The sequence below is a fragment of the Triticum urartu genome, chromosome 3A, assembly GCF_056163025.1.
Source record: "Triticum urartu cultivar PI428250 chromosome 3A, HENAU_Tu73, whole genome shotgun sequence".
Classification (NCBI taxonomy): Eukaryota; Viridiplantae; Streptophyta; class Magnoliopsida; order Poales; family Poaceae; genus Triticum; species Triticum urartu.
In genome coordinates, this window is record NC_141875.1 from 492,269,923 (window position 1) to 492,295,116 (window position 25,194).

The 25,194-nt window shown below is 46.1% G+C and overlaps 1 long non-coding RNA gene across 1 annotated transcript; it reads left to right on the plus strand.

Annotated features, from left to right (window-relative positions):
* Window positions 1-10,987: 10,987 nt before the first annotated feature.
* LOC147980234 (uncharacterized) lies at window positions 10,988-14,414 on the plus strand. Its single transcript, XR_015619174.1, has 3 exons — window positions 10,988-11,373; window positions 12,479-12,553; window positions 14,116-14,414. It is a non-coding gene; the product is annotated as an uncharacterized LOC147980234 (long non-coding RNA).
* Window positions 14,415-25,194: the final 10,780 nt, after the last annotated feature.

A 25,194-nucleotide genomic window follows, 5' to 3' on the forward strand; every position in this document is an offset into this window, starting at 1 on the left:
GAGATACCTCTCCGTCATACGGAGTGACAAATCCCAGTCTTGATCCGTGTCAACCCAACAGACACTTTCGGAGATACCCGTAGTATACCTTTATAGTCATCCAGTTACGTTGTGACGTTTGGTACACCCAAAGCACTCCTACGGTATCCGGGAGTTACACGATCTCATGGTCTAAGAAAAAGATACTTGACATTGGAAAAACTCTAGCAAACGAACTATACGATCTTGTGCTATGTTTAGGATTGGGTCTTGTCCATCACAACATTCTCCTAATGATGTGATCTAGTTATCAATGACATCCAATGTCCATAGTCAGGAAACCATGACTATCTGTTGATCAACGAGCTAGTCAACTAGAGGCTTACTAGGGACATGTTGGTGTCTATGTATTCACACATGTATTACGATTTCCGGATAACACAATTATAGCATGAATAAAAGAAAATTATCATGAACAAGGTAATATAATAATAATCCTTTTATTATTGCCTCTAGGGCATATTTCCAACAGGAAGGGCCGGCACTGCGACGACGGGTGACAGGTGGCGTCGCACACCTCCAAGAATGACGTCCTCACGGGAGGAACGACACCTGACTGCCACCATCATCTGATCGACTGATCAAGGGTTTCCCCTAGAGGTAGTGGAAGGAGGTGGGAACTTCACCTCGATGTTGCCTCCAAGAAGGAAACCGCTAAGGGTGTCACCACCACCGACTCCGGCCACCGGTCGTAGACAAGGTTTTCGCCTGGATCTTTGACGGGGAACGGTGCATCTAAAACAATTTTTTCCCACAAAACACCCAAAGATCTATCTATGGAGATGCTAGCTAGCAATGAGAGGGGAGTGTGTCTGTCTACGGATCCTTATAGACCGAAAGCGTTTATGATCTAAAGATCGTGGTTGACGTAGTTGCACTGGAATCGCGATCCAATCCGATCCAAGCACCGCAAATGCGGCACCTCTGAGTCTAGCACACGTTTGGCTCGGTAACGTATTCTCCTTACTAATTCTAGCAAGCGAGGGAGAAGTGGTAGATGAGATCAGAACCAGCACGGCGGCATGGTGGTGGTGGCGGCAACGGATCACGGGACACAACACATGGGAAGCTTTCTCGAGTCCTGCCGGATACATACTCGGCAAACATAAAAGCGTCTTATGCACAGTATGCTGAGAGCCCTGTAGGAGTCAGCCGACAAATAGGAGCCACGTGGCATGGCCGTTTGCAGCTGACAGCCTCGTGATGGTGGGTACCTTTCGCCAAGATCCCCGATGAAAGGTACTCGGCAATCTATGTGGCCAAACCCTAGCAGCCGTCCCTATTCTATTCTCGATCAGGGGCAGGCCGCCACTCGTCCCCGCGTGGTTTCATCGCAGCTGCCGGCCATCCCCTCCGCCGTCAGGCCTATATGTACCCATCAGCCTCACCGTGCTAGCCAACCAGTCAGATCTGGCGTCGACTGAGGCCGCTCGGACCCTCCTCGCCGCACGGCTCCAGCCCCAAGCTCACCACTGGCCAACACCACAACCTCGTCACTGACACAATTTGCTATTGGGGAACGTAGTAATAATTCAAAATTTTCCTACATGTCACCAAGATCAATCTAGGAGATGCTAGCAACGAGAGAGAGCGAGTGCATCTTCATACCCGTGAAGATCGCTAAGCGGAAGCGTTACAAGGAACGCGGATGATGGAGTCGTACTCACGGCGATTCAAATCACGGAAGATACGATCCAGCACCGAACGGACGGTGCCTCGGCGTTCAACACACTACAGCCCAGGGACGTCTCCTCCTTCTTGATCCAGCAAGGGGAGAGGAGAAGTTGAGGGAGAACTCCGACAGCACAACGGTGTGGTGGTGATGGAGCTCGTGGTTCTCTGGCAGGGCTTCGCCAAGCACTATGGAGGAGGAGGAGGTGTTGGAGAGGGGGAGGGGCTGCGCCAGGGGAAGGGTGTGGAAGCCCTCCCACCCCCACTATTTATAGGGGGCAGGGGAGAGGGGGCCGACCCCCTAGATCCCATCTACAAGGGGGGCGGCGGCCAAGGGGGGACTTGCCACCCAAGTCAGGTGGGAGGCGCACCCACCCCCTAGGGTTTCTAACCGTAGGCGCCTTGGGCCCCCTTGGGGGAGGGTGCACCAGCCCACCAGGGGCTGGTTCCCCCCTTTGTTCAGCCCACTAGGCCCACCGAGGCAGGTGGCCCCACCCGGTGGACCCCCGGACACCTTCTGGTGGTCTCGGAACAATACTGATAACCCCCGAAATTATTCCGACAACTGAAACAAGACTTTCCATATATAATTCTTCACCTCCGGACCATTCCGGAACTCCTCATGACGTCCGGGATCGCATCCGGGACTCCGAACAACCTTTGGTAACCACATACTATTTCCCACAACAACTCTAGCATCACCGAACCTTAAGTGTGTAGACCCTACGGGTTCGGGAACCATGCAGACATGACCGAGACATCTCTCCGGCCAATAACCAACAGCGGGATTTGGATACCCATGTTGGCTCCCACATGTTCCACGATGATCTCATCAGATGAACCACGACGTCGAGGATTCAATCAATCCCGTATGCAATTCCCTTTGTCTATCGGTATGTTACTTGCCCGAGATTCGATCATCAGTATCCCCATACCTCGTTCAATCTCGTTACCGACAAGGCTCTATACTCGTTCCTTAATGCATGATCTCGTGACCAACTCCTTAGTCACATTGAGCTCGTTATGATGATGCATTACCGAGTGGGCCCAGAGATACCTCTTCGTCATACGGAGTGACAAATCCCAGTCTCTATTCATGCCAACCCAACAGATACTTTCAGAGATACCTGTAGTGCACCTTTATAGCCACCCAGTTACGTTGTGACGTTTGGCACACCCAAAGCATTCCTACGGTATCTGGGAGTTGCACAATCTGATGGTCTAAGGAAATGATACTTGACATTAGAAAAGCTTTAGCAAATGAACTACACGATCTTGTGCTACACTTAGGATTGGGTCTTGTCCATCACATCATTCTCCTAATGATGTGATCCCATTATCAACGACATCCAATGTCCATGGTGAGGAAACCATGACCATCTATTGATCAACGAGCTAGTTAACTAGAGGCTTACTAGGGACATATTACGATCTATGTATTCACACATGTATTACGGTTTCCGGTTAATACAGTTATAGCATGAACAATAGACAATTATCATGAACAAGGAAATATAATAATAACCACTTTATTATTGCCTCTAGGGAAAATTTCCAACAGTCTCCCACTTGCACTACAGTCAATAATCTAGTTACATTGTTATGAATCGAACACCCATAGAGTTCTGGTGTTGATCATGTTTTGCTCATGGAAGAGGTTTAGTTAACGGATCTGCAACATTCAGATCCCTATGCACTTTACAAATATCTATGTCTCCATCTTGGATATATTCACGAATGGAGTAGAAGCAACGCTTGATATGCCTGGTCTTTTTGTGAAACCTGGGCTCCTTGGCAAGGGCAATAGCTTCAGTGTTGTCCCAGAAGAGAGTCATTGGGCCTGACGCATTGGGAATAACTCGTAGGTCAGTGATGAACTCCTTCATCCAGACTGCTTCCTGTGCTGCCTCCGAGGCTGCTATGTAGTCCGCTTCACATGTAGATCCCGCCATGACGCTTTGCTTAGAACTGCAATAGCTGACTGCCCCACCATTCAATATGTACATGTTTCCAGTTTGTGACTTGGAGTCATCCAGATCTGTGTCGAAGCTAGCATCGACGTAACCCTTTACGACGAGCTCTTCGTCACCTCCATAAACGAGAAAGATATCCTTAGTCCTTTTCAGGTATTTTAGGATATTCTTGACTAACGTCCAGTGTTCCATGCCGAGATTACTTTGGTACCTTCCTACCAAACTTACAGCAAGGTTCACATCAGGTCTGGTACACAACATGGCATACATAATAGACCCTATGGCTAAGGCATAGGGGATGACACTCATCTTTTCTCTATCTTCTGTCGAGGTCGGGCATTGAGCCGTGCTCAATTTCACACCTTGCAATACAGGCAAGAACCCCTTCTTGGACTGATCCATATTGAACTTCTTCAATATCTTGTCAAGGTATGTGCTTTGTGAAAGACCAATGAGGCGTCTCGATCTATCTCTATAGATATTGATGCCTAATATGTAAGCAGCTTCTCCAAGGTCCTTCATCGAAAAACACTTATTCAAGTAGGCCTTTATGTTTTCCAAAAGTTCTATGTCATTTCTGATCAATAGTATGTCATCCACATATAATATGAGAAATGCTACAGAGCTCCCACTCACTTTCTTGTAAACACAAGCTTCTCCATAAGTCTGCGTAAACCCAAACGCTTTGATCATTTCATCAAAGCGAATGTTCCAACTCCGAGATGCTTGCACCAGCCCATAGATTGAGCGTTGGAGCTTGCATACCTTGTCAGCATTCTTAGGATCGACAAAACCTTCCGGTTGCATCATATACAGTTCTTCCTTAAGGAAACCATTAAGGAATGCCGTTTTGACGTCCATTTGCCATGTCTCATAATCATAGAATGCGGCAATTGCTAATATGATGCGGACAGACTTCAGCTTCACTGCGGGTGAGAAGGTCTCATCGTAGTCAACCCCTTGAACTTGTCGATAACCATTAGCGACAAGTCGAGCCTTATAGATGGTCACATTACCATTTGCGTCAGTCTTCTTCTTAAAGATCCACTTATTCTCTATGGCTTGCCGATCATCGGGCAAGTCTGTCAAAGTACATCCTTCGTTTTCATACATGGATCCTATCTCGAATTTCATGGCCTCAAGCCATTTGTTTGAATCTAGGCCCGCCATCGCTTCTTTATAGTTTGAAGATTCACCATTGTCTAACAACATGATTTCCAGGACAGGGTTACCATACCACTCTGGTGCGGAATGTGTCCTTGTGGACCTACGAAGTTCAGTAGAAACTTGATCCAAAGTTTCATGATCATCATCATTAACTTCTTCTCTAGTTGGTGCAGGCACCAAAAAACATCTTCCTGAGCCGCGCTACTCTCCGGTTCAAGAGGCAGTATGTCATCAAGTTATACTTTCCCGCCACTTACTTCTTTCAAGGGAAACTCTTTCTCTAGAAGGGATCCATTCTTGGCAACAAAGATCTTGCCTTCAGATCAGAGGTAGAAGGTATGCCCAATAGTTTCCTTAGGGTATCCTATGAAGACGCATTTTTCCGAGTTGGGTTCGAGCTTTTCAGGTTGAAGTTTCTTGACATAAGCATCGCATCCCCAAACTTTCAGAAATGACAGCTTAGGTTTCTTCCCAAACCATAATTCATACGGTGTCGTCTCAACGGATTTCGACGGAGCCCTATTTAAAGTGAATGCGGAAGTCTCTAAAGCATAACCCCAAAATGAGAGCGGTAGATCGGTAAGAGACATCATAGATCGCACCATATCCAATAGAGTGCGATTACGATGTTCGGACGCACCATTTCGCTGAGGTGTTCCAAGGGGCGTGAGTTGTGAAACAATTCCACATTTTCTTAAGTGTGTACCAAACTCGTGATTCAAATATTCCCCTCCATGATCTGATAGTAAGAACTTTATTTTTCTATCACGTTGATTCTCTACCTCACTATGAAATTCCTTGAACTTTTCAAAGGTCTTAGACTTGTGTCTCATCAAGTACACATACCAATATCTACTTAAGTCATCAGTGAGGGTGAGAACATAACGATAGCCACCGCGAGCCTAAATGCTCATTGGACCACACACATCAGTATGTATGATTTCCAATAAGTTGGTCGCTCGCTCCATTGTTCTGGAGAACGGAGTCTTGGTCATTTTGCCCATGAGGCATGGTTCGCACGTGTCAAATGATTCATAATCAAGAGACTCCAAAAGTCCATCTGCATGGAGATTCTTCATGCGTTTGACACCAATGTGACCAAGGTGACAGTGCCACAAATATGTGGGACTATCATTATCAACCTTACACATTTTGGCATTCACACTATGAATATGTGTAACATCACGTTGGAGATTAAACAAAAATAAACCATTGACCAGCGGGGCATGACCATAAAACATATCTCTCATATAAATGGAACAACCATTATTCTCGGATTTAAATGATTAGCCATCTCGCATTAAAAACGAGATCCAGATACAATGTTCATGCTCAAAGCTGGTACTAAATAACAATTATTGAGGTTTAAAACTAATCCCGTAGGTAGATGTAGAGGTAGCGTGCCGACGGCGATCACATCGACCTTGGAACCATTCCCGACGCGCATCGTCACCTCGTCCTTCGCCGGTCTCCGCTTATTCTGTAGCTCCTGTTTTGAGTTACAAATATGAGCAACCGCACCGGTATTAAATACTCAGGAGCTACTACGAGCGCTGGTAAGGTACACATCAATAACATGTATATCACATATACCTTTGGTGTTGCCGGCCTTCTTATCCGCTAAGTACTTGGGGCAGATCCGCTTCCAGTGACCATTTACCTTGCAATAAAAGCACTGAGTCTCGGGCTTGGGTCCATTCTTTGGCTTCTTCCCGGCAACTGATTTACCGGGCGCGACAACTCCCTTGTCGTCCTTCTTGAAGTTCTTCTTACCCTTGCCTTTCTTGAAACTAGTGGTTTTATTCATCATCAACACTTGATGTTCCTTTTTGATTTCCACCTCCGCTGATTTCAGCATTGAATATAACTCGGGAATGGACTTCTCCATCCCTTGCATATTGTAGTTCATCACAAAGCTCTTGTAGCTAGGTAGAAGCGACTGGAGGATCCTGTCAATAACCGAGTCATTTGGAAGATTAACTCCCAGCTGAGACAAGCAGTTGTGCAACCCAGAAATTTTGAGTATATGCTCGCTGACAGAACTGTTTTCTTCCATCTTACAACTGTAGAACTTGTCGAAGACTTCATATCTCTCGACCCGGGCATGAGCTTGGAAAACCATTTTCAGCTCTTAGAACATCTCATATGCTCCATGCTGCTCAAAATGTTTTGGAGCCCCGGTTCTAAGATGTAAAGCATACCACACTGAATAAGGGAGTAATCATCACTACGCGACTGCCAGGCGATCATAACGTCTTGAGTTGCTAGGAAAATGGGTGCGTCACCTAGCAGTGCTTCAAGGACATATGCTTTCTTGGCAGCTATGAGGATGATCCTCAAGTTACGGACCCAGTCCGTATAGTTGCTACCATTGTCTTTCAGCTTGGTTTTCTCTAGGAACACGTTGAAGTTGAGGGCAACATTAGCATGGGCCATTTGATATACAAGACATATTGTAAAGAAATTTTAGACTAAGTTCATGATAATTAAGTTCATTTAATTAAATTATTTAATGAACTCCCACTCAGATAGACATCCCTCTAGTCATCCAAGTGATACATGATCCGAATCAACTAGGCCATGTTGATCATATCTACTATACGACTCATGTTTGACCTTTCGGTCTCTCGTGTTCCGAGGCCATGTCTGTACATGCTACGCTCGTCAAGTCAACCTAAGTGTTTTGCATGTGTAAATTTGGCTTACACCCGTTGTATGCGAACATTAGAATCTATCACACCCGATCATCACGTGGTGCTTCGAAACAACAAACATTGGCAACGGTGCACAGTTAGGGGGAACACTTTTCTTGAAATTTTAGTGAGGGATCGTCTTATTTATGCTACTATCGTTCTAAGCAAATAAGATGTAAACATGACAAACATCACATGCAAATCATAAAGTGACATGATATGACCAATATCATCTTGCGCCTTTTGATCTCCATCTTCGAGGCACGGCATGATCACCTTCGTCATCTGAATGACACCTTGATCTCCATCATCATGTCTTCATGAAGTTGTCTCGCCAACTATTACTTCCACTACTATGGCTAATGGTTAGCGATAAAGTAAAGTAATTACATGGTGTTTTCATTGACACGCAGGTCATACAATAAATTAAGACAACTCCTATAACTCCTGTCGGTTGTCATACTCATCGACATGCAAGTCGTGATTCCTATTACAAGAACATGATCAATCTCATACATCACATATATCATTCATCACATCCTTTTGGCCATATCACACCACATAGCATACCCTGCAAAAACAAGTTAGACGTCCTCTAATTGTTGTTGCATGTTTTACGTGGCTTCTATGGGTTTCTAGCAAGAATGTTCCTTACCTACGCAAAAACCACAACGGTGATATGCCAATTGCTATTTACCCTTCATAAGGACCCTTTTCATCGAATCCGATCCGACTAAAGTGGGAGAGACAGACACCCGCTAGCCACCTTATGCATCAAGTGCATGTCAGTCGGTGGAACCAGTCTCACATAAGCGTACGTGTAAGGTCGGTCCGGGCCGCTTCATCCCACAATGCCGCTGAATCAAGATAAGACTAGTAACGGTAAGCAAATTGAACAAATCATCGCCCACAACTACTTTGTGTTCTGCTCGTGCATAGAATCTACGGATAGACCTAGCTCATGATGCCACTATTGGGGAACGTAGCAATAATTCAAAATTTTCCTACGTGTCACCAAGATCAATCTAGGAGATGCTAGCAACGAGAGAGAGGGAGTGCATCTTCATACCCTTGAAGATCGCTAAGCGGAAGCGTTACAAGGAACGCGGATGATGGAGTCGTACTCGCGGCGATTCAAATCACGGAGGATCCGATCCAGCGCCGAACGGACGGTGCCTCCGCGTTCAACACACGTACAGCCCGGGGACGTCTCCTCCTTCTTGATCTAGCAAGGGGGAAGGAGAAGTTGAGGGAGAACTCCGACAGCACGATGACGTGGTGGTGATGGAGCTCGTGGTTCTCCGGCAGGGCTTCGCCAAGCACTATGGAGGAGAAGGAGGTGTTGGAGAGCGGGAGGGGCTGCGCCAGGGGAAGGGTGTGGCAGCCCTCCCACCCCCCGCTATTTATAGGGGAAAAGGGAGAGGGGGGCGGCCCCCTAGATCCCATCTACAAGGGGGGCAAGGGGGGACTTGCCCCAAGTCAGGTGGGAGGCGCCCCTACCCCTAGGGTTTCCAACCCTAGGCGCCTTGGGCCCCCTTGGGGGGGTGCACCAGCCCACCAGGGGCTGGTTCCCCCCTTTGTTCAGCCCACTAGGCCCACCGAGGCAGGTGGCCCTGTCGGTGTCAAAACCGGCCAATCTCGGGTAGGGGGGTCCCGAACTGTGCGTCTAGGATCGATGGTAACAGAAGACGAGGGACACAATGTTTTATCCAAGTTCGGCCCTCTCTATGGAGGTAATACCCTATGTCCTGCTTGATTGATCTTGATGAATATAAGTATTACAAGAGTTGATCTACCACGACATCGTAATGGCTAAACCCTAGAAGTCTAGCTTGTATGATTGTCATAATAATCTATCGACTATCCTGGCCTTGGCTTATATAATGCACCAAAGGCCTAGGATAACAAGAGTCCTAGCTGAATACGTTGGTGGAGAGAAGTCCTTGTCTTGATCACGAAGTCTTGTGGAATACTCCTTGTATGCGGCATGGGCTGCCCGAAGTGGCCCATGAGTGAACCGCCATGGGGGTCCTCGGCCAGATCCACCTGGTCGGGAGACGATGTGGTGAGTACTCCCTAGTCCAGGACACCGTCAGTAGCCCCCTGAACCAGTCTTCAAGTTGGGGACGCTCCTCGATCCTTCCGAACTCACTTCATCTTCGGACTTGAAAACTGGTTCAACAAATCTTCTCGTCTTCGATCTTGAGGATCGCCGAAGTGAATCCGAAGGGTTTACACATCGGGTATCCGAGGAGCCCCTTTAAGTTCTCGGCCTTTATCAATGCCTTATGATTATTTTTTACGCCACACCTTGGGTTTGAAGTTGTTCCCGTGCGACGGTGTCCTCTTGCATCCGAGCTCCAACGCCGGACTGCATTCAAGATATCTTTTGCAGCCAAGCACCAATGACGGACTATATCCGAGCTCCAACGCCGGATTATATCCGAGGTGTCATAGATCACCTTGGCTTGAAAAAGTTTGAAGGAGGTTATCTGAGTTTAACACTGAAACGTTCTCTATGGAACGAGCCATTCGAATCCGGGCTTTATGCCGGACCACTTCCGAGCTCCAACGATGGTCAGCGTTCGAGGTGTCGTAAACTACCTCGGTCTTTTAAAAGATTGAACGAATTCAGCCGAGCTTAATGCCGGAATGCCCTCTATGGAGCCAGCCACTGGCGCCCGAGCTTTATGCCGGACTGCTTCCGAGGTGGTGCACCACCCTGACCGCGAGCTGATTTTTGTGAATATTTTTGATTGGTGCAATTTACTCTCTACTGGGATATATAGCCAGTACATGTATATCCAGTAGCCCTCAAGGTGTGTGTCGGTCTAAACCCGAGGTGCACCTGAAGGAAAACATAAAATTGCTGATTGTGACACCCCCAGAATCATGCTACAGTGATCTCCCTCTAATGGCGGTCATGCCATTATGATCACTTAGCTAATTTTCCACTTGTCCAAAATTGAAGCCAAATTCCAATTTGAATTGCATGTCAAATATTTACTTCTTCTGTCATCCAATCAAAATAGTTCAGTATTTGGAAAATATTCTCTAAGTATTTTTAATGTTGTAACTAACCTCGCCTAAATTCTCAAAATGCCCTTGGGAATTATTTGAGTGGTCCAGCAGCAATTAAATTTTCCTTTTCAATTTCCAAAAATAGCTAGACAACTCCAAATGGCCCCAAACTTTTTGTGCCATCTAGTATTGTTGTGTTTGATTTATGTGCAAAGTTTCACAATTAACGAAAATTGTTTACTAGCTCATTTAAATAGAAACAGTAGCAAAAGGCATAAGAAAATTAAAAAAAGAAGAAGAGAAAAGGGTGCCATGCGCTTGGGCTCTAGTGCTGCAGAACCTAGGCCCAACCCATCTCTCCAGCCCATCTCTCCCTTATCCTGATCCTCACCTACAGGGGAGGCAAAGGCATGGCGTGGCAGCCATCCACGCCATCGTGGTCGCCGATGCCGACGTGTTGGCCATCCCCCAGTCCCCTCGGTGTATAAGGCCGAGCGCCCAACCCCGCTGACGAACCCTAGCGCTCCTAATCCCCTCGTTCGCCCCTCTTCCTCTCCGTCTTGTTCGCCCGAGCACGGTCGTCGATGCGCTGCCGTCGATCCCGCGGCCACCGGCCACCCCGACCTGCGCCACGGCGTCTAGGCGGCCCACCGTCGTCGTCTCCTTCCTCTACGCCCTTCGGTTCGTCACCAGGCCGCCACCAAGATCGCCATCGCGGGTCTTCTCCGCCACGGCCGTCATCACCTCGCCGCTCGACCCGCTCGTCTCCGACCAGCCCCGATCTCCCCGACCTCGCCATCGAGCTCGCGGTGAGCATCTCTTCCGGTTCCCCCTCCTCCCGGCCTTGATCCATCGTCGTATAGCCTGTCACCGTGCTACGGATTCCATGGCCGAATCTCGCGCTTGCCCACACGGCCTGCCTCGCCTCGGGCCGCGTTTGGCCGCGCCTGCCAGCCCTGTGCGCTGCTCCCTGGCCGCGCCCACCTTTGCTCCCCGCGCCCCCCTGCCCGCCAGCCCGCAGCCGTCCGCTACCCTGCTGCTCGCGCTGATGCTGCTTCTATCGCTGCTGCTCCATTGCCGCCGTCACCGCTACTTTGCTGCTGCTCATGCTAGCTGCGGCTACTTTTGTTGCGTGCTGCTGCCGCTGCTAGGACTGCTGCTACTGCAGCCGCCTACTACTACCACTGGCCATGGCCATGGCCGTGTGTGTGTGTGCATGAGTGAGTGTGTTGTGTGAGTGCGTGAGTGTGACTACAGTGTGTAGCTGGCCCTTGTTAGAGTAAGTTTAGCTTAGGATTAAAATTAGTGCTAAGTTAGTCTAAATGTCTAATACTCCAGATGGCATGTGAACCCACTGTTAGTTTAAAGAAAAAGCAAATTTTAAAAGAATGTCTAAGACAATGACATGTGGGACCCAACTACACTATTCACCCCTTGACCAGTCAATGTTGACTGGGTCAACTGGTCCCTGGCCCCACCTATCTGCCATGTGTGCATTGTTGGGTACACAGAAAGTGTACCCATAGCAATTTAACCTTTTTATTTGAAATAATAATGATTTCCGAAAATCTAGAAAAATGTTTAAAAACTTTAATAATTCATAGAAAATAAAACCGTAACTCAGATGAAAATGTTTTCTACATGAAAGTTGCTCAGAAAAACGTGATGAATCCAAATGCATGGTCCGTTTTCCTGTAAGATGCCTCTAACTATCTGAACATGGAACATTCCCCTCCGGTCATCTGTCTGACACAGGTCCGGAACCGGGAAAACATTGCCAGTTGAATTCCCCCTTCACCTATATCGTGTAGCCATACATTAGGTCACACCCGGCACAACATATTGTCATGTTATGCTTTGTGATGCTTTGTTTGCTTTATATTTATTGTTTCTTCCCCCTCTTCTCTCTGGTAGACCCCGAGACCGATGCTGCCCCTGTGATCGACTACATCGCCGATGACACTTCTTCCTTTTCAGCAGATCTTCCAGGCAAGCAAACCCTCCTTAAGCATTCCGATATCGCCCATTTGTTTCCCTCTCATGCTTGCATTGGAACTGCTACTGCTTTCTGTATAATCCTACTCTGATGCATAGCCTGTTTTTGTTACTTGCTTATCCTAAACTGCTTAGTATAGGTTGGTTAGTGATCCATCAGTGACCTTCACCTTGTCCCAGTTGCCCCGCTTTATGTTTGATGACTCAATCAACGTGATCAACGTCCAGGCCCCGACACCGCACATCACCCCCCTAGTTGTACGACTCTGCAGAGTTACCATCGAGTGCCGAGGGTGGAACCTCTTACATCACTCCTGATGAGACCTCTGTAGTGTAGCTATTCGGTCGTGGTCATCGAGGGTGATTTCCTCCTTAACCACTTCCGATATGGCTCTGTCGTGAAACCCCTCAAGTGTGAACCTCGAGGGTGGATCCTCTTACGTTCACCTTGATGATTACATCGAGTGGAATTCACCGGGGGTGATTCCTCGGGTTTCCCCCTTGATGTTTGGACACACGGATACTTTGACTTTACAGCTGTTACTTGGAAAGGCGGGTCGACCCTGAGGGGTACCCACGAGTGATGTGGAGAAGGGTTGACCTGGAGGGTACCCGAGAGTTGAACACGAGGCATGGCCGGGCATTCGTAGCTCTTGCCGCAAGTACTCGAGACAGGGAGACGGGGTCACATCTTTCGTGAGTCTCTGCTCGTGACCGCACTACGAACACACTAACGATTTGGATATTTGATCCGAGGGGCCTCTAGACTGATAGCACTAACCATCACATGGGCATTATATGGGCGTTCTGCATCATATGCATCAGCCGAAGCTTATTAGACATCAGCGACTGAGCGGCGCGAGCCGGGTTGGACTGGTAAGCTCCTGCCTTTTTAAGGAGGTAGCTAAGTCTGCTCACCGGCCGCCCACACAATCTGCAGGAGTTCTGGGGGCGATGGCCCAAGACCCCTGGGGGCATAGGTTTAACCCGGCGTGCTGACCTCTCTATTAAGCCTAGGTCGGGTTGCGGCGTATTGTTCGGCCGAGGCCGGGCATGACCCAGGAAAGTGTGTCCGGCCGGAGTTAATCGAGCGTGACGGGTAAGTTGGTGCACCCCTGCAGAAAAGAAAACATCTATCGATAGCTGTCCTACGGTAACGGACACTTGGAGTTGTATCCCGATCGATACTACTAGAATTGGATACTTGATATGAGAAATGGTTATGAGAAATGGATAGTATGGCTCTGGGATTGCTTTCTCGCAGGGAGTCGAGAAAGGATCTCTGGCCGAGGTTGATAAAACTACTACTACTTTACATTATGTTGATCTGTACTCTTCTATATGCTGCAAGATGCTTGAAGATGCTAGTCTTCGATAGGCTAGGATTTCCCCTTCTCTTCTGGCATTCTGCAGTTTAGTCTACAGATACAGCCCATTTCCTTTGATACAGATGCATACTTAGTTTAGATCTGATGTAAGTCTTGCGAGTACTTTGGATGAGTACTCACGGTTGCTTTGCTACCTATTTTTTCCCTATACCCGATTGTTGCGACCAGATGACAGATCCCAGGAGCCAGACGACACCACCGATGACTACTACTACCCCGAGGGTGCCTACTTCTACGTGATGGCCATTGACGACCTGGAGTAGTTAGGAGGCTCCCCGGTAGGAGGCCTTGCCTTTTCAATCAATGTTGCTTTTGTGCTAGCCTTCTTAAGGTAAAACTTGCTTAACCTATGTTTGTACTCAGATGTTGTTGCTTCCGCTGACTCTTGTGTATTCGAGCTTATGTATTCGAGCCCTCGAGGCCCCTGGCTTGTAATATAAAGCTTGTATTATTTTAATTTGTGTCTAGAGTTGTGTTGTGATTTCTTCCCGTGAGTCCTTGATCTTGATCGTACACATTTGCGTGTATGATTAGTGTACGATTGAATCGAGGGCATCACACAGATCCTGGTAGCCCCCGAGACTCAGGTCGATTTGCAAAATCGTCCTGGGGATCAACTCCTAGCTCGGCAGCATACATAGGAATAGAAACGCAGTGTAATATATTAGAGATAATAGTGATTGGCGAACGGGCCCTTGAGAGAGAAGTTGCCGCAATATATCAGCTTGACGCCAGATAGGTCCAGATGGTACCTATTGTTGTCCGAAGACGCGTTTGCCCATAGTTCGGTCAAGCCGAACACTAAGCACTTTGAATTTTCTGCACTGAACAGGCAACGCAGTAGCCCCGAGACACTGGTCGGGTGCCAACACCAGATCAGGGGATCGATGTGCCCCTTTAATATTTATAAATAATGAGCGTGAAGCCCAGTAGCCCCCGAGCCTTAATGTGGGCACGGGTGGCCGAATTAAGGATCGATATCTGTGTGAAATTTTTTTGTTGTGTTTAACACAAACTTCTCGAAAAGAGAATAAAAATCTCTTAAAGGAGCTAGAGCCAGCGAAAGCTGGGCTCGCCAAGGTTGGCCCCAAGGGGCTTAATAGATAGGAAATCGATGCCACTTGGGATTTAGGAGAGCTTTATGTAAGTTGCTCGCTTCGTATTTAAAAGATGAGCTGCAATAAATGACTTTACTTACAATTTATGATCCTATGTATCCAAGTTTTTTTACATCATTAATGCTCGGATCCGCATTGTACAAAACTTTGTTGACCGACCATCGGCTTCCACCTCCTCGGCCAGCAGCCAGGGAGTGTTTGTCCTTCTTTATAAAGCCTTCATGAGAGAAAAGATTTACGACAAACAAGGCAATCCGGTCATACAGTTTGATAAACAAAGGTACGCGGAGAGATATGTTATATTAAGAAACATCTTCCAAGGAAAATAGTCCCGCTATCGATTCCTTTTTTTGGGTCGTCATGCTTATCACGATCATGAAACCTCACCTCCGATCAATGTGGGACGAAAATATCGAGGATTTAGTTCGGGGAAAGTTCCGGGACGCTTATTGTGACAATCAGTTTTCGGCTTTCTCCACTGAGCTGCTTAACTATGCGAGCTGGAAGCACAATCGCAGTGGTTCTCCCTTTGCACACCTAGCAGAACAAAGCGAAACGTAGGAGGCAAGCACAGGAGCCGGACAACCCAACTATTTGACCAAAGACGCAATTTGAAACCGATGCATATAAAGAAATATCCGAGAATGTTTTTGCCGAATCTCTAAAGGTGTCCGGCGTTGCACTGCGAGACTTATGCTGGAAACACACAAATAGTTTAAAAGTGTCATAAGCTTGGAAAACCAAAAAACGTCAGTAAAAACTTGACGTCCGATCAAGATCAAGTGTTCGGTGCCAATCCGAAAATTGGGAAAAAATCGCGCTTCTGTCGTGCTTTAACATGCCACGTCCGATCTCGAGACTTCATGTGGGTCTGCCTACGGCTTCAAGCTCCTTATCCCAAAGGCGGAGTACTTCTCCGCGGTCAGTTTAGAAAAACACTTTGCCACGACCAAGAAGAAAACACACTTACTATAAAACAACTCATATAAATTTTAAGAGCCCCCAAGTGCTTGGGTAAGAGAATTTTATGTATAATGATTGTATGTACCGAAGTACTTATATCATATCTGTGTACACCCAAACTTTAAACACGTCTTAACCGATCGTTGGCTTCTCCCTCTTCGGTCAAAGGCCGAAAAGTGTTATGTACTCCACCTGTCAAGAATATCGACGATGTTTTCGATAACCAGGCAATCAGGCCATAAGGCTGTAACAGACAAAGAGCGCTCAGGGAACTTATGCTATATTACTGACAAAGTGTAAGAAGCATCTTCGAAGAAAATAGTACCCCCACTGATACCTTTCTTCGGTTGCTCATTGTTACTATGAGACTTGTGCGACAGATTTTTTGTACTCATGAGTTCCGTTGTGTGCCGACCATGATTGAAAAAAATAAGAGCGCTAGCTTTCGGCTTCACCCAATCTGAGGTATCAACTCGGATGACCCGGTAGTAACAATCACAGAGGTGCTCCCTTTACCGCCTAGCCGAACAATCAGGAACGTAGGGGTAAGCACAGGAGCCAGGCAACCCAGCTTGCGAAACACTTAAGTCAACATGGTGCATATTGTAGCGTAATACACGAACAAGGAACGAAGCCATACAAGTATAATCATATGCAAGAGGAAAGGCTTCATAAAGGAAGCCCCTAAATAAACGGGGTATTTTAATTTGCGTGTCACGAACAAAGTTTTGACAAGTAATTTTGTCACAAACAACTTTTTGCCAAAAAGTATAATGCTTGGTCGAACCGAACAAAATTTAAAACTGAAAGTTTTTTAGGATGAAAGCGACTTAGCTGGTTAATGTGCTCGGGCTTGTGGCAGGACGAAGACACCCATTAATCTGTGACAGATCCGACAAGGTTCGCTGTCCTCGGCATGGCCGAGGTCCCAGCCTCCAAGCCCGAGGGGTCCGAGCAAGGAGTTCTGCACTCCGAGGTAGTGACATGGTTCGGCCAATGCCGGCCGACAGAGTGACGCCGAAGTCCCCGGCGTGGGTTAATGAAGTGATGACGAAGCCCCCGGTCCAGCCGAGGTGACAGCGCTGCCCAAGCCGGATCATTTACCTGTGCACAGAAGATAGTCAAATCGGAGATAACAGTAATAAAAAAGGTTGCATGATTAATAATTCATGCAAAGTGAGTAATAAAAGAAATATGGCCCGTGCGCCAAACACCCGATGAGGTAGGACCCTCTTGATGATGTCGAAGTCCCCGAGGCAACTGAACATGTCGGTATGGCAATTCAACCAACAAGATGATCATGCGAGCCGATTTATGCCAATTGGGACGATGACGTTGGCTTGCCGAAGTGACCGCGTGACGCAGTCGAAGTCGATCACCTACACACATAAAATAGTGTGGTCCAAAACGAATAATATAAATATATATAAAATCCTTGCGTAATTGCTTTTCGCAAAAATAATTTATTTAAAGATATGTGTGAAGGAAATATGCCCTAGAGGCAATAATAAAGTTATTATTTATTTCCTTATATCATGATAAAAGTTTATTATTCATGCTAGAATTGTATTAACCGGAAACATAATACATGTGTGAATACATAGACAAACAGAGTGTCACTAGTATGCCTCTACTTGACTAGCTTGTTAATCAAAGATGGTTATGTTTCCTAACCATGGACAAAGAGTTGTTATTTGATTAACGGGATCACATCATTAGTTGAATGATCTGATTCACATGACCCATTCCATTAGCTTAGCACCCGATCGTTTAGTATGTTGCTATTGCTTTCTTCATGACTTATACATGTTCCTATGACTATGAGATTATGCAACTCCCGTTTGCCGGAGGAACACTTTGTGTGCTACCAAACGTCACAACGTAACTGGGTGATTATAAAGGAGCTCTACAGGTGTCTCCAAAGGTACATGTTGGGTTGGCGTATTTTGAGATTAGGATTTGTCACTCCGAATGTCGGAGAGGTATCTCTGGGCCCTCTCGGTAATGCACATCACTTAAGCCTTGCAAGCATTGCGACTAATGAGTTAGTTGCGGGATGATGTATTACGGAACGAGTAAAGAGACTTGCCGGTAACGAGATTGAACTAGGTATAGGATACCGACTATCGAATCTCGGGCAAGTAACACACCGATGACAAAGGGAACAACGTATGTTGTTATGCGGTCTGACCGATAAAAGATCTTCGTAGAATAGGTAGGAGCCAATATGAGCATCCAGGTTCCGCTATTGGTTATTGGCCGGAGACGTGTCTCGGTCATGTCTACATTGTTCTCGAACCCGTAGGGTCCGCACGCTTAAGGTTACGATGACAGTTATATTATGAGTTTATGCATTTTGATGTACCGAAGGTTGTTCGGAGTCCCGGATGTGATCACGGACATGACGAGGAGTCTCGAAATGGTCGAGACATAAAGATTGATATATTGGAAGCCTATGTTTGGATATCGGAAGTGTTCCGGGTGAAATCGGGATTTTACCGGAGTACCGGGAGGTTACCGGAACCCCCCGGGAGCTATATGGGCCTTAATGGGCCTTAGTGGAAGAAGAGGAGAGGCAGCCAGGGCTGGGCCGCGTGCCCCTCCCCCCTAGTCCGAATAGGACAAGGAGAGAGGGGGCCGGCGCCCCCTCCTTCTCTCTCTCTCTCTCTCTCTCTCTCTCTCTCTTTTCCCCCTCCTTGAATCCTATTCCAATTAGGAAAGGGGGGGAGTCCTACTCCCAGAAGGAGTAGGACTCCTCCTGGCGCGCCTCTCCTTGGCCGGCCAGCCCCCCTCCCTTGAACCTTTATATACGGAGGCAGGGGCACCCCTAGAGACACAGGTTGATCCACGTGATCATATTCTTAGCCGTGTGCGGTGCCCCCTTCCACCATAGTCCTCGATAATATTGTAGAGGTGCTTAGGCGAAGCCCTGCGACGGTAGTACATCAAGATCGTCACCACGCCGTCATGCTGACGGAACTCTTCCCCGACACTTTGCTGGATCGGAGTCCGGGGATCGTCATCGAGCTGAACGTGTGCTAGAACTCGGAGGTGCCGTAGTTTCGGTGCTTGATCGGTCGGGCCGTGGAGACGTACGACTACATCAACCAAAGTTAACGCTTTCGTTGTCGATCTACAAGGGTACGTAGATCACACTCTCCCCCCTCGTTGCTATGCATCACCATGATACTGCGTGCGCGTAGGAAATTTTTTGAAATTACTACGTTCCCCAACAGTGGCATCCGAGCCTAGGTTTTATATGTTGATGTTATATGCACGAGTAGAACACAAGCTAGTTGTGGGCGATATAAGTCATACTGCTTACCAGCATGTCATACTTTGGTTCGGCGGTATTGTTGGACGAAGCGGCCTGGACCGACATTACGCGTACGCTTACGCGAGACCGGTTCTCCCGACGTGCTTTGCACATAGGTGGCTTGCGGGTGACAGTTTCTCCAACTTTAGTTGAACCGAGTGTGGCTACGCCCGGTCCTTGCAAAGGTTAAAATAGCACCAACTTGACAAACTATCGTTGTGGTTTTGATGCATAGGTAAGATTGGTTCTTGCTTAAGCCCATAGCAGCCACGTAAAACTTGCAACAACAAAGTAGAGGACGTCTAACTTGTTTTTGCAGGGCATGTTGTGATGTGATATGGTCAAGACATGATGCTAAATTTTATTGTATGAGATGATCATGTTTTGTAACCGAGTTATCGGCAACTGGCAGGAGCCATATGGTTGTCGCTTTATTGTATGCAATGCAATCGCGCTGTAATGCTTTACTTTATCACTAAGCGGTAGCGATAGTCGTGGAAGCATAAGATTGGCGAGACGACAACGATGCTACGATGGAGATCAAGGTGTCGCGCCGGAGACGATGGTGATCATGACGGTGCTTCGGAGATGGAGATCACAAGCACAAGATGATGATGGCCATATCATATCACTTATATTGATTGCATGTGATGTTTATCTTTTATGCATCTTATCTTGCTTTGATTGACGGTAGCATTATAAGATGATCTCTCACTAAATTATCAAGGAGTGTTCTCCCTGAGTATGCACCGTTGCGAAAGTTCTTCGTGCTGAGACACCACGTGATGATCGGGTGTGATAGGCTCTACGTTCAAATACAACGGGTGCAAAACAGTTGCACACGCGGAATACTCAGGTTATACTTGACGAGCCAAGCATATACAGATATGGCCTCGGAACACAGAGACCGAAAGGTCGAGCGTGAATCATATAGTAGATATGATCAACATAGTGATGTTCACCAATGAAACTACTCCATCTCACGTGATGATCGGACATGGTTTAGTTGATTTGGATCACGTAATCACTTAGAGGATTAGAGGGATGTCTATCTAAGTGGGAGTTCTTTAAGTAATATGATTAATTGAACCTAAATTTATCATGAACTTAGTACCTGATAGTATCTTGCTTGTTTATGTATGATTGTAGATAAATGGCCCGTGCTGTTGTTCCGTTGAATTTTAATGCGTTCCTTGAGAAAGCAAAGTTGAAAGATGATGGTAGCAATTACACGGACTGGGTCCGTAACTTGAGGATTATCCTCATTGCTGCACAGAAGAATTACGTCCTGGAAGCACCGCTGGGTGCCAGGCCTGCTGCTGGAGCAACACCAGATGTTGTGAACGTCTGGCAGAGCAAAGCTGATGACTACTTGATAGTTCAGTGTGCCATGCTTTACGTCTTAGAACCGGGACTTCAATGACGTTTTGAACGTCATGGAGCATATGAGATGTTCCAGGAGTTGAAGTTAATATTTCAAGCAAATGCCCGGATTGAGAGATATGAAGTCTCCAATAAGTTCTATAGCTGCAAGATGGAGGAGAACAGTTCTGTCAGTGAGCATATACTCAAAATGTCTGGGTATAATAATCACTTGATTCAGATGGGAGTTAATCTTCCAGATGATTGCATCATTGACAGAATTCTCCAATCACTGCCACCAAGCTACAAGAGCTTCGTGATGAACTATAATATGCGAGGGATGAATAAGACTATTCCCGAGCTCTTCGCAATGCTGAAAGCTGCGGAGGTAGAAATCAAGAAGGAGCATCAAGTGTTGATGGTCAACAAGACTACTAGTTTCAAGAAAAAGGGCAAAGGGAAGAAGAAGGGGAACTTCAAGAAGAACAGCAAACAAGTTGCTGCTCAAGAGAAGAAACCCAAGTCTGGACCTAAGCCTGAAACTGAGTGCTTCTACTTCAAGCAGACTGGTCACTGGAAGCGGAACTGCCCCAAGTATTTGGCGGATAAGAAGGATGGCAAGGTGAACAAAGGTATATGTGATATACATGTTATTGATGTGTACCTTACTAATGCTCGCAGTAGCACCTGGGTATTTGATACTGGTTCTGTTGCTAATATTTGCAACTCGAAACAGGGACTACGAATTAAGCGAAGATTGGCTAAGGACGAGGTGACGATGCGCGTGGGAAACGGTTCCAAAGTCAATGTGATCGCGGTCGGCACGCTACCTCTACATCTACCTTCGGGATTAATATTAGACCTAAATAATTGTTATTTGGTGCCAGCGTTAAGCATGAACATTATATCTGGATCTTGTTTGATGTGAGACGGTTATTCATTTAAATCAGAGAATAATGGTTGTTCTATTTATATGAGTAATATCTTTTATGGTCATGCACCCTTGAAGAGTGGTCTATTCTTATTGAATCTCGATAGTAGTAACACACATATTCATAATGTTGAAGCCAAAAGATGCAGAGTTGATAATGATAGTGCAACTTATTTGTGGCACTGCCGTTTAGGTCATATTGGTGTAAAGCACATGAAGAAACTCCATACTGATGGACTTTTGGAACCACTTGATTATGAATCACTTGGTACTTGCGAACCGTGCCTCATAGGCAAGATGGCTAAAACGCCGTTCTCCGGTACTATGGAGAGAGCAACAGATTTGTTGGAAATCATACATACAGATGTATGTGGTCCGATGAATATTGAGGCTCGTGGCGGATATCGTTATTTTCTCACCTTCACAGATGACTTAAGCAGATATGGGTATATCTACTTAATGAAACATAAGTCTGAAACGTTTGAAAAGTTCAAAGAATTTCAGAGTGAGGTTGAAAATCATCGTAACAAGAAAATAAAGTTTCTACGATCTGATCGTGGAGGAGAATATTTGAGTTACGAGTTTGGTGAACATTTGAAACAATGCGGAATAGTTTCGCAGCTCACGCCACCCGGAACACCACAACGTAATGGTGTGTCCGAACGTCGTAATCGTACTTTACTAGATATGGTACGATCTATGATGTCTCTTACTGATTTACCACTATCGTTTTGGGGTTATGCTTTGGAGACGGCCGCATTCACGTTAAATAGGTCACCATCAAAATCCATTGAGACGACGCCTTATGAACTATGGTTTGGCAAGAAACCAAAGTTGTTGTTTCTGAAAGTTTGGGGCTGTGATGCTTATGTGAAAAAGCTTCAACCTGATAAGCTCGAACCCAAATCAGAGAAATGTGTCTTCATAGGATATCCAAAGGAGACTATTGGATATACCTTCTATCACAGATCCGAAGGCAAGACTTTTGTTGCTAAGTTCGGAAACTTTCTAGAGAAGGAGTTTCTCTCGAAAGAAGTGAGTGGGAGGAAAGTAGAACTTGACGAGGTAACTGTACCTGCTCCCTTATTGGAAAGTAGTGCATCACAGAAAACTGTTTCTGTGACACCTACACTAGTTAGTGAGGAAGCTAATGATAATGATCATGAAACTTCGGAACAAGATACTACTGAACCTCGTAGATCAACCAGAGTGAGATCCGCGCCAGAGTGGTACGGTAATCCAGTTCTGGAAGTCATGCTACTAGATCATGATGAACCTACGGACTATGAAGAAGCGATGGTGAGCCCAGATTCCGCAAAATGGCTTGAAGCCATGAAATCTGAGATGGGATCCATGTATGAGAACAAAGTGTGGACTTTGGTTGACTTGCCCGATGATCGGCAAGCAATTGAGAATAAATGGATCTTCAAGAAGAAGACTGACGCCGACGGTAATATTACTGTCTACAAAGCTTGACTTGTCGCAAAAGGATTTCGGCAAGTTCAAGGGATTGACTACGATGAGACCTTCTCACCCGTAGCGATGCTTAAGTCTGTCCGAATCATGTTAGCAATTGCCGCATTTTATGATTATGAAATTTGGCAGATGGATGTCAAAACTGCATTCCTGAATGGATTTCTGGAAGAAGAGTTGTATATGATGCAACCGGAAGGTTTTGTCGATCCAAAGGGAGCTAACAAAGTGTGCAAGCTCCAGCGATCCATTTATGGACTGGTGCAAGCCTCTCGGAGTTGGAATAAACGCTTTGATAGTGTGATCAAAGCATTTGGTTTTATACAGACTTTTGGAGAAGCCTGTATTTACAAGAAAGTGAGTGGGAGCTCTGTAGCATTTCTGATATTATATGTGGACGACATATTACTGATCGGAAATGATATAGAATTTCTGGATAACATAAAGGGATACTTGAATAAGAGTTTTTCAATGAAAGACCTCGGTGAAGCTGCTTACATATTAGGCATAAAGATCTATAGAGATAGATCAAGACGTTTAATTGGACTTTCACAAAGCACATACCTTGACAAGATTTTGAAGAAGTTCAAAATGGACCAAGCAAAGAAAGGGTTCTTGCCTGTGTTACAAGGTGTGAAGTTGAGTAAGACTCAATGCCCGACCACTTCAGAAGATAGAGAGAAAATGAAAGATGTTCCCTATGCTTCAGCCATAGGCTCTATCATGTATGCAATGCTGTGTACCAGACCTGATGTGTGCCTTGCTATAAGTCTAGCAGGGAGGTACCAAAGTAATCCAGGAGTGGATCACTGGACAGCGGTCAAGAACATCCTGAAGTACCTGAAAAGGACTAAGGATATGTTTCTCGTATATGGAGGTGACAAAGAGCTCATCTAAACTGTTACGTTGATGCAAGCTTTGACACTGATCTAGACGATTCCAAATCGCAAACCGGATACGTGTTTACATTAAACGGTGGAGCTGTCAGTTGGTGCAGTTCTAAACAAAGCGTCGTGGCGGGATCTACGTGTGAAGCGGAATACATAGCTGCTTCGGAAGCAGCAAATGAAGGAGTCTGGATGAAGGAGTTCATATCCGATCTAGGTGTCATACCTAGTGCATCGGGTCCAATGAAAATCTTTTGTGACAATACTGGTGCAACTGCCTTGGCGAAGGAATCCAGATTTCACAAGAGAACCAAGCACATCAAGAGACGCTTCAATTCCATCCGGGATCTAGTCCAGGTGGGAGACATAGAGATTTGCAAGATACATACGGATCTGAATGTTGCAGACCCGTTGACTAAGCCTCTTCCACAAGCAAAACATGATCAGCACCAAGGCTCCATGGGTGTTAGAATCATTACTGTGTAATCTAGATTATTGACTCTAGTACAAGTGGGAGACTGAAGGAAATATGCCCTAGAGGCAATAATAAAGTTATTATTTATTTCCTTATACCATGATAAAAGTTTATTATTCATGCTAGAATTGTATTAACCGGAAACATAATACATGTGTGAATACATAGACAAACAGAGTGTCACTAGTATGCCTCTACTTGACTAGCTCGTTAATCAAAGATGGTTATGTTTCCTAACCATGGACAAAGAGTTGTTATTTGATTAACGGGATCACATCATTAGTTGAATGATCTGATTGACATGACCCATTCCATTAGCTTAGCACCCGATCGTTTAGTATGTTGCTATTGCTTTCTTCATGACTTATACATGTTCCTATGACTATGAGATTATGCAACTCCCGTTTGCTAGAGGAACACTTTGTGTGCTACCAAACGTCACAACGTAACTGGGTGATTATAACGGAGCTCTACAGGTGTCTCCAAAGGTACATGTTGGGTTGGCGTATTTCGAGATTAGGATTTGTCACTCCGATTGTCGGAGAGGTATCTCTGGGCCCTCTCGGTAATGCACATCACTTAAGCCTTGCAAGCATTGCGACTAATGAGTTAGTTGCGGGATGATGTATTACAGAACGAGTAAAGAGACTTGCCGGTAACGAGATTGAACTAGGTATAGGATACCGACTATCGAATCTCGGGCAAGTAACACACCGATGACA